The 14132-nt window shown below is 37.6% G+C and overlaps 1 protein-coding gene across 8 annotated transcripts in view; it reads left to right on the top strand.

The window, feature by feature from the left end:
- The window catches only part of LRMDA (leucine rich melanocyte differentiation associated), a 694799-nt gene that overhangs the window by 129976 nt on the left and 550691 nt on the right, over positions 1-14132 (top strand). The gene's annotated exons all lie outside the window — the stretch shown is intronic.

Raw genomic sequence — 14132 nt, 5'->3', positions numbered from 1 at the left:
TTGTTAATAATTATGTGCTGCTAATAATTAACAGGTGTGTGAAAAAATGAATTAGTAATGAGAAGAGAGTTTGTAAGCCGTCTGTTATCATCCCTTGACAAATGCAAGCAAGGGCATAAGCTGCATACAAAGGCCCTTGATTATAATTTAATGGGATTTGATAAGTTAACCCCTTTTGTCACAGTGATGCTGAGTTTGTAGTATGGGAAGTCTGCTGTGTGATGTAATGGCACTTTTTTTTTTTAACCTGTATTTCTTAAAAATAATTTTTTCAGTAAAACATTCAGAGTATCTGGCACTTGAAATTTCAAACCCTGTTTTCAATGTGACTTTTGAAAATCCTCCATAGTAATTAGACAATGGTTACTGAAACAGAAGCTTTTATGGATTCTTTCCCAAATTATGGGACCAAGTTGATCCATAAACTGTCGTAGATATACCCTGAATAGTCCTTCAGCCAATGAACTTCTGCAATCAAGTTGTAAAAAAGATGTTTGTGCCAAGGAAGCACAAGGTTTCAAAAGTGTCAGTTTTGGTCTCTTGAGCATTAAAACCCTTAAAGAAAGTAAGATCTTGCTTCTGTGTGGCCTCTTAAAAATACTCAGAAAATTGTTGTATTCAAGAGCTGGGGGTCTGGTTTAAATGTGAATTCCCAGTCAGCTGCTGTTTGTGGATAAAGGTAACAGACAAATGATGCTAGCTGGAAAAAAAATCTAATTTTTATCTAACAAAATAAAACTAATAATTTTTTCCTGAATATTCTTGTGAACCCCCCCCCCCCCTCCCCCCCCCTAAGGTCTCTGTCCCTGTGTTCTGTTGGTTTTGATTTAGAAAAGGTGCCATTTTCTTTAAATGTGTGGCATACATGTATAAATAACTTTGATTTCTGAACTTGAAATTAAGATACTAAATTTATAGTGGATGAATATCTGAAAAACACGACATTATGCACATTAGTGGGTGAGGTTGAAAATATGCTTGACTGAAAAAGAGATGTGGAGTGCAAAGCTGCATGGCTGTAGGCACTTCTATTCAGTATTTAAAATATTTTTACCATGTGTTGGGAGGCAATCAAATAAAGCTGCTGCATTGCTGCCGCTATTCCTGTACTGGCATTAAGGCACTTTTTTTAAGCAGGGCAAGCCTTACTAGCTAATGAAACTTGCAGGTCTAGCACCTACTCATCCTGACTTAAAAGGTAGGCCTTTGGATGTTCATGTAACATGGAAGTTGTCTTCTGTAATAACCTGTGTTGTCATTCCACTTTTTGGGAATAGATACCTTTCCTGAAAAGTGTTCTTAAATACGCGGCAGGCTTGTGAGGATTTCTCTTCCGGTAACTGAAGGCTGGATCTGACTCAGCCTTCCAACAGCGTTTGCAGTCTGGTGTTCGCACGTGCATGGTGGGTAACACAGGGAGATCCAAGTTACTCAGTGTGCAGCTCTTGCGTATTTGTCATCTTCGTTCCTTTTTCAGAGTTGTTAGAACAACTTTCTGTGATCCTTTTTGGGGAAGAGGAAGCTGCCTAAACTCATTTGCATCCCAGAACTGAGAGAGAGAAGATTGCACAAGACGGCATTGCAGTGCGGTGCTGTTGGAAACAGAAACTTAGAGGACTTTTGGTCAAGTGGCATGATCTCCAGAAAGCAAATAAAAGGTCGTATTAAACTATAGTAGGACTAGAGGACTACTGAGCCTTTGTTTTTATGTGGCTATCTATAAGTTCGGTTGCAGTCAGGTGGCAGTTACCCCTAGCTGGTCTGTGAGGTGATCATATTTTATAATTTTGAAATTGAAGTTATTTGAGAAAGAGTGTTGGCAACGTCTTTGGATTATCACAAATGCTGAGAACTCTCCACATAGCTAATGAACCAAGCCTGCCCAAACCTACTTGACATCAGTTTTGAAGCAAATGGTCACAGTTGCAGTTTCCCATGTTTCTGTAATATGCATATAGAGCGGCTGCTCTTCAGCCTTTTATTACCACTGCTTTTGCGGGGTGTACTGAAATATCCTTCTCCTGATCTTCAGTTCTGCATTTCCCCTTTTTTATAAGCCACTTCCCAAGGGGAGCCTTGCATTTGTTAACTAGTGTTCAGTGACTGGTGCGTCAGCTCAGCTGTGCAACATGCCAACACTAACTGCTCCTAAATAACATCTATTTGCATAGTGCATTGAGAGCTGTGAACTCTCCTCTCATTAAGTGTGTGAGAACTCTTGCTCAACCAGAAACACTAAAAATTGAGCTGCGCTCCTGTGGGGTTTTCATACTGTGAGCCCTTCCAGTGTATTTATACCATTGTGACACTTACGGGAGTGACTGATACAAGCATGTTGCAATGAAGGAAAGGAATAATCTAAAGGGATCTGATGCTTTGGCTTCCCATTTAAGCTATTTCATATGCTCTCTCCCTGTACTCTGTAGTCTTGCACATTTCTCTGTATAGGAATGTAATGTTTTTGGTGATATTTCAACAATAATCAGTTAATGGTGGAATAAGGAGGAAATGAATAATCTGTTGAAAACACCCTATTGCCAAATTCAGCACTCTTGAACTTGGGTTTTGCATTTCTTTGTGTGAAATTATGTAGTGATGTCCAGCAATATTTTATTGCAAGTTATGTTGTGTAATACTTGAGCAATATATAACTGTGATCAATGTTGTGACCTCAGGGAAATTGCTTATATAATTACAGAAAGTTTACAGTAGTAAGACAAGGAATGGGGGAAAATATATCACTGTAAAATATAAATATGTTTAAATTACATTTAGGATTTGGAATAGTTCCTTGCTTGTGTTTTACAGAGTAATCTGTGATTTAAATCAGGTTTAGTTGTGGGTTTTTTTCTAAATTGGGTATTATAAATCAAGAGTAGTTGCTGCATATAGCACACAAGAGGATTTCTTATACATTTTAATGTTGCATAAGTAAGAAATACCAGTAGTTCAGCAGTAAAATTGCAAATGTAAGCAAAAGTGAAGATTTTTCTAAATTTAACTAGGTTGCATTTGTTTAGTAAACTCTAGCTATAATTTACTGTTTTATTACATTTGCTGCTGAGAACTTGCTAGCTTTAGGAAGAGGGGGGAAGGAACAGCCATGTTATAATTGCTCTGGAACTGGCGGGAGCAGATAGAAGAGGGGAAAACACTAAACGCTCAGCATACAACAGGTTAAAGTAGAGAAAACAAATCGTGGTGAGATAATATGCTTTTGCAGAGGTGTGTAGCTTGAGACTAAGGAACTTTTAGATGGGTGAATTTTGTATCTGTGGGCTAGCACAGATCTAATAAAAACATCAAGCTCAAGATGTAGTGCTTATACCCTCTTAAGACTTTTGAGGCATGAAAGATAACAAGGGGCAGCTTTTCTTATTAGCAAGTTTCAATATATAAGAATAGAAATTCAGTAAGTTATCCTTTAAAACACAGTGAAGATGTTTGTTTCTAAGTAAGGAGGTTTAAAACTTGATTCGAATTTGCTCTGCAGTTCTGTGTGTGCATACTTTATCTCTAGCTAGATTCCTATATCTCTCGGGCCGTTAATATAAAACCTGGCTTAGTTTAACTGTGGGTTGAAAGAAGTGAACGCTGGGATTGGGCTGGGTGATGTTGATTAATAGGTGTGCGAGGGTGAAAGACTCCAGGGCCAAGCAGTAGGTCCATCTTGGTGGCATCTGATGTTGATTGGCTTTGTCCTGCGCGGCTGCGCTGGAAGAGCGGACATTAAGATTAAGTGATGCTGTCGTGTTGAGGAGCGCTGCACTGCATCATTCTGGGAAGAGACAGCTGTGGTGGTTAATCCTTCATCACCAAGGGAGTGCTGCCAGCGGAAAGATATACAGCCAAAGATAACCCTCCATAACTTGTGCTAAAGATCAGAAAACTTTGAATTCACATCCATCTGCTTAGTCTGGGGTGAAGATGAAAGATAGGCAGAATAGGAAATAATAAAAAAAAAAAACTCCTGTGGGATTAATCTTAGCCACAGTATGCAGCACACACTGAAAAGACAGGAGCTCAATTTTTACTTGTATCTTAAAAGAACTGAATCATTGAGAATTCAGAAATTTAATTTTATTTCAAATGCTGTAATGTTCATAGTCATGATGCTCATTTAATACGTATGCCACATCTTTCCTGGAAGGAGTTCAAAAATGCCAGCGTTCGCAGTGTAAGGTTTAAAAAAGACAGTGCCTGTTAATACTGTGCTTCTAACTAACTGACGCACAGCAATGGATGACAATGGAGCTTTTAGCATAATCTGTGGTAGGGAACTTTGTTATTTACTTTTATACTTAGCAGGTCAATTCTAAATTACTATACATCAGATGAAAAAATATTCTGTCTTGGATGGTTGTGAACAGAGGCAGCTATATTGTTATGCATAATTTATTCATACAAAGTGAGAACCATTACAAAGACTAGCTCAAGTTGTCATATTTGGAAATTAATTGATATGAAAAAATAAGATAGCCACGAGGAAAAAATACACAAATGTATCACTTTGGAGGGTGTCTTCTAAGTAGTAACCAAATGAATAGAATGCAGTTCAATGGCAGCAGTTAGTAATAATAATTTAAGACATTTATCCATTATTTTAACATAGAATGTCTTTTTAACAGGCATTGCTAACCCTAAAGTAACATTTCAGAAAGTTTTGTAATGAATGGTGGAGAAAAGGAGGCAATACACTTTTTCTTATTATCATGCTGATAGTTATTGCTGTAGAATACAGATTGTTTCTTTAATCAGATTGATTGGGGGGGGGGGGGGGGGGGGGCCCCACCAAAACCCCCTGTTAGAGCCATTGCACACAGAGGTCTGTAACGTCAGCGATGGGTGAGAGCCACACTCACCAAGCATGACCTTGGGTCCGCTCCCGCTTTAACTAATGACTGGCAATGAGTAGTTCAGTCAACCTTGTGTTATCTATTTAACGTGTGTGCTCTTTAGGTTGTCTATAGAAACAACTGAAAAAGAAGTTACTTATGTGGTACAAAGGCTTAGTTCTTGTTAATAAAGCCCTCCACAAAAATACAGGTGCTTAGACTTACTGTTCCAGTGATACAGGTTTCTCTTCTGCCTGGGCATTGTGAGGTTACAGGAAAGTCTTATACTCTTGATGGCTAATTCTTAATACCTGAGGTGGGTTATCTGCCCTAACCAATACAGAAATGAATATCAATGTCCATGGGAGTTAGACACCAGAACGCTTGAAAAGTTGGTTGCACAGATTGGTGTTCTCACAAGTTGATATTTCAGATGTTGCAATTACTGCCACATTCCACTTTGTTCAGAGATTGGGAACTGTTAGCTCTACTAGAGTACTGATAAAGAGCATGTTTTCATATAGGCTTTTGAAAATCTTCCTCTTGCTCAACATGTCAAGTACTCCTTTTAGAGTTGTCTTCAGACAGAGTACCTACATTTTATCAAATCTGAACTTTCTTCAGAGTTTGAGCTACTCTGACATATATTCTGACTCTTTCTTTCTTAAAGCATTAAGTCTTGGTGTCTTGCACTCTGAAGTGCAATACCTCATTGCACTGTGGTGGTGGATGAAGTATTTTTGTCAGTATCTGTTGAAGTCCTTTGAGATGAATAATGCTATATATTTATCTATAGCATATATCTATAGGTTATCTTGGATTAAGAAGGACTGAAATGAGAGCTGTAGTAAATTTGTTGATGTCTTCTCAAGTGTGTAACGAGATAGTGTTTTAGTTCGTTTTTTATTGAGCTTATTCACTTTCCTATAATCATAAAATAGCAATTAAAACAGAAGAATGTTTCATCGTTTGCAGAGAGAGACTTTCAGTTGTATCAGCAAAGTGCCCCTCAAAGCTATCTGCACTTCCTTTGTCTCACATTTGCACTCTCAACTGCAAACATGGTTAAATCTTAAGTAATAACACCTCTTAGGTAAAGTTATATTTATTAATGTATATATAGTAATGCTTTATTTGAATTTAATTAAAAATACTGAAGTAATAAATATCAGTTGATATCATATGGAACAAGTTATTTCTAAGCAGGCTGTGTCAGTTAATTTAACATTTTGGCAAAAATCCTAATGATTTAAGTATCTATACTTATACGTTATAACATTGGCTTAGTGTTCAGAATGTCTTTTTTGACTGTTATAAGCGAAATGAAAAAAAAGATCGGATTAAGTTTAAAAATTGTGAGGAAGAAGTATATAAACCTACAAATACATGAAAAATGACCACTGTCTCTTACTAATAACTGCTCAGGATTCAGCGAAGGTAGAACAAGGAATAATTAGCTCAAACTGCAGCAAAAGGAATATAGACTTGTATAGGTTATCTTTGATCTTTTTGAGGTTCGTGCTTCGTCCTGCTTCTGATTTTAGGTTTGGTAATGTCTCTTTTTAAAAATTTCTGGCAGTTTAGAGGTTAAATAAAGTTAACCACTCTTTGTAAGTTTATGTATTTATCCAAATCCAAACGTTTAATATAACACAGTTTGAAGTGAGCAAACTTGTTCCCGATGAACATTAAAATGCCAACAATTAGAAGGGAATGGGTTAAAACATTGATTAATGTTGTAGGTTTATAAGAACTGGCCCTTCTCTTTGTTCTTTTTTATCATATACATTTATCATTTTCAACCTGGCAACTGAACCAAATAGCTATTTAAGTTGTAAAAAATGAATCACTGGGCAATTTTGTGAATTGTATGATATAACCAAGCCTAATACAACTGAAGTTATAAGCCCTGAGATATTTTGTCCCACTTTTAAAATAAATATTGTTTTAAATGAGCTATGACCATTTGCTACTATCTGTATGGAAAACCAAAGAGCATTCAGATGTGTTTAATACAGCTGTAATTTCCTCTCCAAGCCGGTAAAGACTAGTGCTGAATGCTTACCTTCTGCTGCTGCATAAAAAACAGTATATTCAGAAATGGTTGTACTGATGGATTATGTGAAGGTTTAGAATGCAGGGCCTTTGACTTAAGAAGTTAAGAGGTAACAGACAAAAACAAAAGTTTCTCTTTATAGAAGAGTAAGATGCCGTGAGAAGAATGTTCCATCCACTGTGCAATATAGACCAAAAGGTAAAAACTAATATGCATTTGTTATGTCAGCATATTTTCACATTGCTGGATATTGCATGTTTACAGCTGGTTGTGATGCAGCTGTCAGGTTATAATTGATGAGCATCATCATTTAAAGTGTAAAAGAAAATGTCTAGGCTTAGAGGGACATGATAAACTGCCATCTACCAGGCATTGTGGACATATGTGGTCACCATTTGCTTTTATTCCTCCCTCTTTGCCTGTCTTTGCTGCCCTTGCCAGAATCTACAGAAGTCATTGGGAGCAGCTCAGCCCAGCCTCTAGCCTTCTGATATCACTTTGGTAGTTGTCAGATCATATGAAATGTCAAAATTCATGTGGCCTTCGTGAAGAGATATATTTAGTACAGCTGCTGCATACCTACGTAGTACCTCTGACATTGACATATTAGTTATGCTGTCTTTTGCAATCTGATATCTTTAAATTTGCCACCTTGTTAAGTTTTGATTAATGTGATTCCATTTCACTAAAGTAATTGGCTTGGCCTGTTGTAGAAAATAATCAGCCTTTCTACGGAACAAATGCTAGAACATGCTAATGAGGGAGTGAGTTCGTTAAATTGATGGCGTGGAGTGACAGTTATTAATGATTGTTATGATAAACAGACGAGTGCGAATTGGGATGAGTTGGGCAAAAGTGACAGTTTAAAAATAACGTATATTGGAAAGTACTAACGAAGTAATATACTGTTAGGAAAACAATCATGCAAGTTGTCAAGGGAAGAAGTGTAATTATACAGCTGCACGAGCTGCCTGGGAGGACAGGGACCTGGCTGATAATGGACACATTTTTTGTTGGCAAGGGGAAAATATGTTATGGCAGAGAGGAGTACAGATTGATAAATTAATTGGCCTTTCTCATTGTTCCAAGAGCAAACTTGGCCAGCAATAGCCAAGCAGATTAGGTAAATAAATGAAGTGACCAGCTCTTCTTCTGCATCTGACCCATTCTCTGCCCCTTCTTTTTAATCCACGTATGCATGAATTGTAGTCCCACTGCCTCAGGTGGCAGTGTTTGTATAAATACAGATTTTCTGGAAATATTTCTAGCTTTTGAAAATGAAATGCTTTGTATTATGAAGAGTTTTTGTCTTAATGTGAAAGTTAAATATAGCAAGCCATCAGCCTTATGCAAAGAGGTATGAAAGAACTACGGAGGGTGCAAGAGTGCTGATTTTTTGTTTTTGTTTTGCCCACTGGCCTCTCTTCTTCTTTTGAAGTAAAATTTAGACAGAACTATCCATCTGAAAGCTTGCAATAAAATAAAGGAAGATACTAATCACTACTGGGGGTGTTTGGAAGGTAGAGGTATGGAACTACTAATGCTTATTGTTGCATAAGTTTATGCTAAGTGGCTTGAGGTTGTTGACTGTTGAAGTAAGACATTTGTGTATCTTTTGATTGAGACTGACAGCAGTGCCGTAATTCAGCTATAGGACTGTGTGTGTAGTTGAGTCTGTGAAAGAGCAGGGGAAAAATATGGAGCATTATCCTAGTAAGCATGAAGAGATCCAAAGGAACTAGGCCATTTAAAAAGAAAAACAAATGAAAACCATAAAACAAGCATCAGAAAAGAATTCAGTATGGACAGAGAGACTCCAACTGCTCATGAAGCATGGCATTAATAGGAATACTAGGTAGCACACTTTGGATCCCTTAATCCTCTGCATGGGAACAGATATCTGTGGGGTATGTTTGGGCAGGCATGGGACTGAGTAGCCAGTTCTGTTCCATTTCTTGCAATTGCTTGTTTATACTGTCTTGCATTTAAATATTACCTTTCTTCCATGGAAATATGAGCAAATTACCATACTCTTCATAAAGACAGGAGAAGTGATTTTGAATAACTTGGCTAAGAGGAAGCAGTGTCATCACTGTCAAATTCCAGCTGCTCAGGACATACCAATGAATGGAAGATGGAGAACAGTTTAGATTTTATATGACAGGCTACAGCCATATCAGCACTGAATGGAGCCTGCAGAATGCTTACTTATCATTTTGCTACCTGTTTTGCTGGATTCTGCTTGGTCTTGGTCTTCCATGGGTTCCAATAATCATGTAACTGGTTCCTTGTGACAGCCCTCACAAACGTGATCTGTTACATAATCTTGCCATGTTTTCTTTGCTATCCTAATTTTCTAGTTTTCTGTCATAAGTACTAGTTTATACAGCCTTAGACTTGTGAACACTGATTCACTACAGTCATCTAACCAAAATGAGCAAAGACAATTGTCTTCCTTTAATAATTAAGTCCAAACCGTTCCCTTAATAGTTCGTTATGGGTGAAATCCCACCAGTCCTTGGTTTTCGTTGTCAGTGAAAAAAATAAAATTTGGTTTCCACAGACCTTGTAATTTTTCTAAAAGCCATAGAGTCATTGTGTGTATAGGTTAAGAAACTGCTAATTAGTAGCTTAATGGAATTTGTTATGTATAGATTCTGTCCTACTCAACTTCCTAGTTCCATTCAGAACTACAAATCACTACCTAAAATGCCTTCTTAAAATTTTATTCTTAATGACGATGTAAAAATTTCCAAATTTCTTTGTAACAGAGAAGAACAGGCATTAAGTTCCAAACTGTACTTCTCTGGATGATGAAGTCTTCTTTTACCATCCAATATTCATGTTACTTCTGGAATACCTTTATATATAGAACTACGACTTGATCCTTATCTTTCAAACGAGATTGTAAGGAGAAGCAGTCCTAAGAACATCATCATTTTAGCAATCACAATTTGTACTTTGCTTCCATTGCAAAACACTTGATTCAGGCCCTTAGTCTTGTCTAGTCCAGAGGAATAGTGTTGCTCTTGGTGTCTGTGACTTTTAGGACGTGCTTGCATTGTCCTTTTAGTCTGGATATGCTTTTGAAGCACCTTTTCTGCTCTTACCCACTTCTTGAATTGCATTTTGCTCTGAACAGTTGGGATTCTTTTCTAATGAGATGGAACTAGAGGATGTTCTCCAGAGGCACACCTGATGTGCTCTACCTTCTGATGAGCATTCAGTCCATGGAAACACCTTACTTTGCATACAGATTAAAACCTTTCAAAATGCATCTAAGTTTGGATGTTAGGTCCTTGGCATCAAATGTTTTACTCCAGATGCCTGCTCCATCTGGACCTCACTATTTGCTCATACCATCAGTTTGAATAAGTCTTTAAAATGAATCTATACATTACAGTTCTGTTGTCTTTTAACTTTGTCCCATTTTTCCATATGTTGGTGTCTAGCTCCACTGCTCATTTGTCGGTTGCGTGGCATCACTACTGTTTTATTTTGAGACCGGGGCTGGCCAAGGAGATGTGGGTCACCTTTTGGTTGTAAACTTTACTTCTGCTTTTGTGCTGTTTTCAAGCACGCATCTTATGTTTGACCATATCCTTGTAAAAAATTCTTCCTTTCTTGTTGAGACCACTTCAAAACCGCTTGCTTTTTAATATTTAATATATTACCTCTTCTGTTAACCTCATAGATTAGGTTCTTTTTAATTAAGACCCAGAAATTATATTAACTAGACATTTACATTATTTTTGTCTTCAAGAAAACCCATCCCCGATGAAACTTATCCTTCTTTTTCCTTTTGTGTAAGACAGATTTGAAAGCCTTTGAAATAGGAAAGATACTTTTTTTTTTTTTTTTTTTTTTTTTCCCTACAGAAACTTGCATTAAAAAAAGAAAACAAAACCTTTTTGCTCTCTAAATGTATTTGTTTACATTTTCCATGTGGAAAAGCTATTGATTTTGTATATTTTCTGTTCTTAACAAAATTCCTCCTACAACGTGTTGTCTCTTAAGCAACGAACTTGAATTTGGAGCAGCTCTCATTTAAACTTTTTGTTTAGATCAGTGTTTATATAGCAAAGTGCTGTCAGGAATAAAACCTTTAATTTCTTTTTGGTAAGAGCAGATCTAGCTGACTGGATGTGTATGCAGAAATGTTTTTTCTACAAATCCAAACACTTGAGTGAGAGTGGATGAGTGGAAGTGAGCATGAGTACTGAGAAATGTTTGGGTCACTGAATGCAGAGTCAGCTTGATTTTATTCCAGCTTCTGTAACTGACCTCCCCTGAGTCCATACTAAAGTCATGGCTCTGCTGTTGTCATACGTTTCCCCTGTGACAAAACAGGAATGATTGCTTTCCTTAGGTAGGCTACAACTTCTGTGGAATAGCATTACATAACGAACTAACCCTTGTGCTAGGGAATTGGCTTCAGAAGGGTAGTATGTTGCATGTACTACACAAGCTAAACTCACTGAAACATGACACCAGAAGATCTTAGTATCCATCTCAGTGTGCGTGCATTAAATCCAGAGGCGCAAAATAATCTTTGTAATTTTAATTTAACCTAGAGAGCTATTTACAATTTTAATGTTTATGGAATAAAGAAGATTTTACTCTCTGGGCTTTTAATTTCTAAGGGGACAAATTTTATATTCTCATTTTATAGTAAAAATCTGAGTTTTCTAGGTTGCACTAAACTTAAACTCTATTCTGATGTTGTATGCCGTTCTCATGGTTTCTCATGGTTATGGAGAAGACCCCAGCAATAGAAAACAGGAATGAAAAGAAAGATTCATAAGATATGCCTTCTGCTTTTTCGAGCTTGGAGGTATAAAAATTCCTACATTTTAGAAGTAGCTATGACTGTTTGTTTGTTTGTTTGTTTTGTAAGCTAGGAAGATTTTAATTGTTCAGTCACTTCTGAGAAATCTGTGTGGTAGTCTTTTGGTAAATCTCATTTGACTTGACTTTGTTTGAGATGGCATTAATAACAGCTATTTCCCTAATAAGAGATGGTAAAAGAAAAGAATCTACAGCTGATATGTAAGTTGTGAAGAGAGGCATTTATTTTGTCCTTTTTCTGAAGTGGATAAGGGAAGAGAAGCCTTGCTTTTTGTTTGTCATGGTACTAGAAGGTTTTAGATAGAGGTTGTTTTGAATTGTAGAAGGCAACATTAGGTGGCATATGGTCCCCAAGGTGAATCTGTGCTTTGTCCAAACAGTAAGTTTAATAAATTACATCAGTATTAACAGGAGTCATGCATCCTCAAAGAACAGCATGTTACTTCTATGCACAGATTTCTGCTTCTGACAATAGCTTTGCTTTGTGAACATAGACACCTATTCTACTATTGTACTAATTCTTTTAAGATAATTATGGTGTACTTCTCTGAGGCTTTTATTTTTTTTCCTTATGAGGAAATAAAGCATGTATTTTTAGGTTGTTACCTATGGAAACCGCGTGTCAGTGCATGCATTGTACAGTCTCCCTCACTAACTTTGCTACTCTGGAGTCAGCTTCAGCCACAGCTCATGAAGGCTGTCACAACCCTGCTTGCCTCACTGAAGCTCCGGCTTCAGTGAGAGGAAAGAGTCTCTGCAGAAAGGCTGCATTATGACCTCATTATGACCTCAGGCCTTCCTGAGCAGACAATCTGCTTGAAGAACAGGCAGTGTCAAGTCTGGTGGCATCAGGGAATGGGAGCTTGAGCTGCAGAGGGAGACCCGCTTTTCTTCAGACACTGGTCAGGCAGCGGTGCACTGGGGTTGGAAAACAGAACTGAGTAGTTCAGGTAGTTGTAGAATCACAGGGTTGGGATGAACCTGTTGGGAGAGGTGGCCTCAATGGGCAATGGCTGCTAATGTGGAGTAAAACCATTTTGCTTTTTGCTGGTGCACAGGGAGATTATTATTCTAGTTTTCTTGTATGCTGTGTTCTAGATCTTGCAATATCTGCCTTAAGAGTAGTAACCATTCGATGATCTGACAAACAAGCCTTCATCAGCTGAGGGCTGGGATGAGTCCAGCGTTCCAGCCTGAATCCTACTGAAATAAATGCCTCAGACAGGCTCTTGACGCACTCCTCTTCCTTTAAGAGAATTCCTGCTGCTTTCACCTGGCATTTAAAAATGAATGTGCTTGCTGGAAAATGATCTTCCTCTTGTCCTAACTGCTTTTCTGATTAACTTCGCTGTTCTGATATACTTTGCTAAACCAGAAGGTTAGCTCTATGTACCACCTTAGTGTGCTTCTAGGAGGCATAACCTACAAATTAATTTTAAATGGTAATAAATATTGAGGGAAAGACAATAAATATTAATCATGGCTTGAAAAGTGAAAGTTGGTTGGACTGGAGTCCAATCTGTCTTCCACTGGTTGTTACCAAAGGATGTGATCTCATCACTTATTTATACAAACTGGGATAGGAGTTCTGAGGAGATATTGTAATAAGCCTAACACAAGAGAAGTCTCAGATGGGCAAAAAGAGTTTTACTTCACCACATCTGTCCTTTCATGTCACTTAAGCCCTCATCTGTTTTAAACAACAACCCAAGAGTTCTATGACTGTCTTGCTAGAGATGCAGATCTTAAAAGTATTTTTTCTTTCAAATATTATTATGCAGAGAACTGCTTAGCCAATCCAGCTAATCCTACTGCTGCTTTAATGTCCTAAAATAAAGGAGCGCTACCAACAGGTTCTGTAATTTTGCAGATTTGGTTTAACGTGGAATCTTTCTCTGTTCTCAGTTCTCTGCTGTTCCTAGATGTTTGCTCTTTCACTTCGGTAGCTTCTTTGTCTCCCTCTAGTCACTAAAAGCTGACTGTGGTTTATGATGGCTGTTATCTTGTGTGGTCAGGTGAGTTTTACTTTTATGATACAGTAGTGCACAGATGATCCCATCTGCTGGGATCTTTGCCCATGTATTTTGGATTTCAAGATAAAGATGTTAACAACATGTTCCTCCTTCTTTTGGGAGGGCTGGGTGATACTGTTAGTGATTTTGGTAACTTGTGCCAAAGTCTGTCTAAACAATTTTGATGTTATGTGATTAGTGAGATCTGTGCCTTCCTACAGTTAACTATAGGCACAGGCATGCCTGTGCATTAAGGGAAACACTGAAGCAACTGTTGATCCTACTCCTTTGAGCAGCAGCCTGTGATATTTCTCAAAGAAGTTATGGCTGAGGATTGTTAGTGGAGTGGAAGGACAAGTTTTAATTGTCTGCATCCCAGAT

Source organism: Oxyura jamaicensis, chromosome 6, assembly GCF_011077185.1.
Source record: "Oxyura jamaicensis isolate SHBP4307 breed ruddy duck chromosome 6, BPBGC_Ojam_1.0, whole genome shotgun sequence".
Lineage (NCBI taxonomy): Eukaryota > Metazoa > Chordata > Aves > Anseriformes > Anatidae > Oxyura > Oxyura jamaicensis.
This window is presented reverse-complemented; position numbering and strand designations above follow the sequence as displayed.